Here is a 6,198-nt window from a genome sequence, read left to right as displayed (position 1 = left end):
CTGGGATAGTGGGGGAGTGGGGGGGTGGGGATGGACCTGTACGATTCAGAGATTCAGCTGAATAGATTTGGGACAGTGATTTAAAAATCACCAAATCGAATCACCGTCCCCCGAACTGGCCAAATCTGAAGCGAATCCTAGCCGCTTCGCACAGGCCTAGTATTAAGATATTTAGGGGGTTAAGTCCAAGCCAAAATTGTGACCTACAACTGAAACTTAAAAAGGTAGTCAGAGGATTCTGCAACACGTGCTCACTGCCAGATGCATAATCATTCTTGTGTGCCATTACACTTAGAGTAAATCTTCGGTTTCCAAAATGGTTTAGAGAGGGATAGCTCCATGGAGTTTATGGCACTCAATCTCAGGTATTCCTACTCTTGTTGCTGTAAGAGCAGGATTTAAGAAAAACAAGTGCAACCTCTTGATCAGGCAGCAAAGAATCATCCTGTTCACTGCTACTGCCTAACAACAATCAGGGATCTAGTGAGGCTTAAGCCTTTCAGATCATTTGAAAAGCTTTCTGGCTAATTATATAATCCACTGGATATATTACTCCATCCACAGCTGAAATGAGATGCCTCATTTTTAAATGAGTGTACATAGATGACACATTTTAATGTTCTTTTCTGGGAAGACTTATAAAAATGAATTCCTTTTCACATTCTTATTGTACATTCCTAAAATTAGTCATCACAAGTTTAATTGAAGTGGTACATGTGTACACGCATACATGTGCACACACGCACAAAGTGGTTTCAATGAAAGTTAAACCTCCCATTTTTGAGCAAGCAGGTTTTTTCCCCCTCCTTCTTTCACCAAGTGTACAAATGGAAGTTAACGCAGAAGAGAGTACACAAGTCTGTTTTGTAACACTTACACCTGTCAGCTGGACTACAGGGTGGGGCAGACATCGCATGCACCAGCTTCAAAATACTAATTCCTGCAATGGGGCCAACTAGATAGCAACAGCTACTAAGAATCATGGCTGTAGAAGACTGCACTGTAGCCCCATGACCTGTCTTCAGGAGTGTGAATGCATTAGTTTTCCCATCACTACTCTGCTTACTCCCCTACAGAAAGTCACTGCTTCTCTAATTCCAAAAATGAAGTGTGATGCCTAATATATGTAAAGAGTGAAAAGATTTTCTCTGTAACCAAACATGCTTTATCGTAACCAGACACTGCCTCTTCATCTAACTGCTAGACATGACAGCATTTCTGAAAGATGACTAATGCATATCCCCAGGTGGATTAAGCTGCAATAATGCAAAAACTACAATATTTAGGCTAAAATATTCCTAGTGTACACACGGTAGTTACTTCTTTGAAAAATGTAAAACATTCATAGGATATGTGGTACCATTAATATACTCTATAAAGTTCAGCCTTTCCTTGAAAGTATACATCGCACAAAGCTTTCAGCTAGGCTATTAGTCACTCATGTAGGTACTAAAAGGTCCAGAATATGCAGTTATGTATGTTGGCATTGGGCCTGTCAATGATGTCAGTGATACGAGGATTAAGGGCTGACAACAATATGTTCGTCTCCCTTTGATCCTGACTCCCCCTTTCCCCAGTATTCGAGCATCACAGCACGTACAGCAGGTTGTAATGCCTGCAAGTACATGAGGTCTGTCCCAGTTCCACAGAGATAGGGTGAGAGAAAAAAATAAAAATGGAAGCTTTGACTAAGCTGCATGTTTGAGGGATTAAGTCAGGCCCTCCAACCTTGTTCCTTAAAGGCGATCATCAGAGTAAAGCAAAGTTTGTCCCCTCTGAGTGCCCTCTTGCATGTTCCACAGCCATTTTTCTCACCATCAAAGTCAGTGTTTCACACTGCTGCTCAGAACGGGAATTGCAGTGGCTGCAGTAGGAGGGTGAGAAAGGGTTCAGATACCCAGCGGATACTGTGTTAACACATAGCTGTTGGCCATGCTGACACCTCCCCTTGCAGCAGCAACTATTCCTTGCTGTCCTAAAACAAAAACTAGTTACACCTCTGAATAATTACAGAGCAAGTAGAATTATGATTTCAAATGGTACAAAGACAACACCACTGGCTTAAAAATTTCCCAACAAAGCAGTGCCCCATTAGATATAATTGACTGGACAAAACAGAAATGTTTTACAAGAATGCAGCACTTAAAATTTTTTATATGGAATTAATGAAACATTTCATTTTACTCAAGGTGAAAATGTTTAATTTTAGCCTTTTTTTATAGTGTCACTTGATTTTTTTCCCAAATCTAGGATGAAACAACACACTGAAGTCTTTGAATATCCCACAGGGTAGAAATTCTGTTTTTTGACAAGAGGTGAATCCCACACAATTGTCAGGGAAGATATTTCTAGTTAGATTAACAAAATCATAAAAGCAGTTTCTCAGATGCTTGACATACATATTAGGGCTGTGCGAAGCTTCGGTCCCTGATTCGATTCAGCGGAGATTCGGCCCGACTCAGTGCCCAAATCTCCAAATCCGAATCAAATCAGAGGACCCTTTAATTTCTCTGAATTGATTCAGAACCCTCCGAATCGATTCGGAGACATTTGGACAGATTCAGTGATTCGGAAATAGATACAGCTTTATATGTTTTTTTGACATACCTCTAGGTAGCAGGGGCTCTGAAGGCTGCGGTGCTGGGGCAGATGGAGGGTCCCACAGGAGCGCGGGGGACTCCCCAGCACGCTCGGCAGCAGACCCAAAAGTGGACCAGAAACGCTTCCAGATCCACCAGGGAATGTGCCGGGGCCCCCCGCCCCGTACCATCCCCCGGCTTGGCAACTGGTGCCTCCTGGGTCTGGGTAGGCACCCAGAGTCTCCCTGCAGCCGACTGCCAGTCCAGGAGGGCACAGAGGAGCCCACCCGCACACTCCTCAGCAGACTGGAGTCCACGTCCAGGTTCGCTGCCGAGCACGCTGAAGAGGCCCCCGTGCTGCTGTGGGACACTCCACGTGCCCCAGCACCTCAGCATTCATCAACCGTGCCCGCTACCTCAAGGTACATAGAAAAATCTTTTAAAGCTGTGCCTGTGTCCACTGACTCATCAAATTCGGATTCAGCCGTACCGAATCAGGGACAGCGATCCAAATCAATGGATTGAATCATTGTCCCTGAATGCGAATCCGAACTGAATAGGGCCCGTTTCACACACCCCTAATACATATTCAAGGGTTGAGAAAACTTCCAGATCCACTTAGAACTCCAGGAAAACAGAGGATGTAGGAATAGATATTTCTGAAATGCATACAAAAGCTTTTAATCTATACACATCTTCAAGCCATTTTTGCTTTGCAAAAGCAAAAAGGAGGTAAGGAGATCTAAATTATAGCTTCTTTCCAGGTCACTTATGAAACTCAGAACTATTGTCTCAATCTATTGGGTGGGCACAACTGCTGGAGAAACCCTTGCTCACATCCAATTTCTTGCTTGGTGATAGGCTATATATGAGATCTGTCACTACATAACTCTTAATCGCAGTGGAGGAAGATTGGTTTCCCCTTATTCTGCACATCTTACTGTAGTTTAGCAGATTTCCATGCAAGGCTCATTGGAGCTTCATAAAGAAAGAAATTGAGCCATTGAAAAAAATCCAGAAGCTCTAACACAACCAAATTTCAACCTGGGGCCAAGATTAGTAATGAACTGCCTGGCTACACTCCCATTCATGAGGAAACCGAACCAAAAAAAGCCAAAAAACAAAGAACCAGTTTCTAGCTTTTGGTTTTTTACACTTTTTTTTTTTTTGTGGTAAAATATGGTCACTTTTGGCCTCACAGAAGTTTATACTTTAGCAAATTCTTCAGCTTGATACAGATTGTAAATCCTCTCTCTCTTTGGGTAGATGACACAAGGTAAAGCAATCTTATCGTGCTCATGACACCGGATTACTGCAGCTGCAGAAATGCCATAAGAATCCTATTCTCAGTCAAACAACCTGTCAAACCAGCCAAAGAATTAACTGTCAGCGGGGTTAGTGTCACTTCTGTCCTGCTTGATGATTCAACAGAAGAAGCAGGAGAACAGTGAATCTCCCCACCCTTCCCCAGGTTCTCTCAAAGTTGCTACTTTCTTCTTTGGTTGCACTATTTGCATTTAATTAGTTCCCCATGCTTACAACAGCAGCAGTACCAGGCTTGCACTTTCTAGCCTTCAGTGGAATAGGGTTAGGGATAAGTAGAAGGCCATTTTTATCTAATGTTGGCAGCTGTGATTTTTTTTAAACAGACCTAAGGAAGTTTGATGTCCAGCTCCAACTGACTTTAAAAAAAATTGCAGCTGGCAAGTTTAAGTTCAGCAGTTTATATTCTGAGTAACAAACTATGTACACACATAGCATTAGATAAAGACGCTGAAAGAAGATCCCTTGAATGCTGCAATGTTGCTCTTCTAATTAGCTAGAAAGGATCCCTAGATACATTTCTCCCCATCACCAAGTGCTCAGTTTACTGACTCATTTACTGACTCGTTAAGGCTTACTACCAGAAGTGTAGCAAGGCAGCTGGGTGCCTGGGGCAGAGGGATTCATGGGGGCAGCAGAAACTTCCAGCTGCTGCCATGCTGCCAGTGTGGTCACACATGCCAGTGCCCCAGGCTGTTGCCCCGGACACTCCACCCTAGTTACACTACTGCTTACATGTGACAAAAAACAGACCTCCCCATCTCACCCTAGCTTTATCCTTCCCTCTTCTTAGACGCACTTTCTGTTTTCACTACAGTTTTAATTGGGAAGGAGCTGAGAAGCATGCTGGGTAGGTTTCAATAGAATGAGATGGTTGAGAAAGTCACACACCGTCTATGCTGGTATCTTAGCCAGTGCTCCCTGGCAAGAATATGGTGTTCAACCTCCTGTCCACACCACCATCTACACACGCAATATCTTCAAATACATGCTTATTTGCACTTTGATCCTGACCTTGCTTGTCTGGCTGCGGTATGAATTAAAACCAGAGTTCGACTTTAGGTAGCACAGAACTTGACCTCTCTGCAGTGAGGATGCAGGCAAGGTCACTTCTAATGGCTCTCCTGTGCCCTTCTCACAGTTGAGTGTCATACATGTTCTCTCACAACTGTATGGGAAAAAGAAACCTAGAGCATCTCAGCACAAAGACCCATCAGATATTCCACCAGAAACACATGGACAAATGCAGAAACAGTAATACTACAATCATGTATGCCAGCAGGGCTTGCTGTGAGGCTTCACTAACATGTATGCTCAGAACCATGGGCTGGTTACCATGTCATGTAGATGGTTTATTAAGGACTCCAAAAAAGGAGGAATAATTCATGGCATACCCCATCTCAAAATTTTGTCCAGCTCAGTCTAATTGTCAACATACTAATTTATTTCCTATTTTATTTTCCTCTTGTTTACCTATTATAATATAAACACAGAACTTAAGACATTATTATGTAGATGTATTCAGTCTTGTTATCTGCCTTCCATTAAACTTAATTGTTATAGGTTAATGAGATTGAGTTCACAATTGGGGAAGACCAATTAGACCACAGGTGGGCAAAATATGGCCTGCGGGCTGGATCCAGCCCCAGCAGCCATTCTATCCAGTCCGCGGGGCCCCTAAAAATTTTAGAAAGTTAATATTTATCCGTCATTGGTTCCTGTAAAAAAATTATAGGAACCAGGGGCAGTAGGACCCAGGGGAAGCCCGGCAGGCTCCCACAACAGCAAGGACCCCACCCCCCCCAGCCCTCCCTCCCCCCCTGGAAGCCCCAGCAGGGGCTTCTGGCTTGGGACCATGTGGCTGCCCCGGGGCGGGAACCTCAGGTAAGGGGAGGGGAGGGAAGGGGAGGGGAGGGGAGGACTCCAGGCAGGGATGGAGCTTGGGGCAAAGTGACCCTTCCCCCGCCCTGTGACCGGCACTCCCTGCTATCTTAGCCAGTGATCCCTGGCAGCCCATGCAGGGCTGTCCTGAGCAGGCACAGGCAGCCCCATGCGGGCTGTGAGTGGCTGCAGTGCGGGGCGCTGGCCATGGGGCAGAGGTGGGGTTGCTTTTCCCCTGCAATTAGCACCAGCTCAGTGGCGGTCCCCCCGCTTGCTGCACTGGGTACTGTTTGCTGCTGCTGCCCACCCGGAGCTCGCGCGCTGGGCAGCCCAGAGGCAATGGTGGCAAACACTGCCTGGCATGACAAATGGGGGGGCCGCAGCTGCTGCCGCTGCGGCGCAGCCCCAACGGGCA

General features: G+C 45.2%; 1 protein-coding gene across 1 annotated transcript in view; it reads right to left on the bottom strand.

Annotated features, from left to right (window-relative positions):
- MALT1 (MALT1 paracaspase) overlaps nt 1-6,198 on the bottom strand; it is a 70,331-nt gene that overhangs the window by 43,513 nt on the left and 20,620 nt on the right. The window lies entirely within an intron of this gene.

This window comes from Alligator sinensis, unplaced genomic scaffold (genome assembly GCF_000455745.1).
Source record: "Alligator sinensis unplaced genomic scaffold, ASM45574v1 scaffold347_1, whole genome shotgun sequence".
Lineage (NCBI taxonomy): Eukaryota > Metazoa > Chordata > Crocodylia > Alligatoridae > Alligator > Alligator sinensis.
This window is presented reverse-complemented; position numbering and strand designations above follow the sequence as displayed.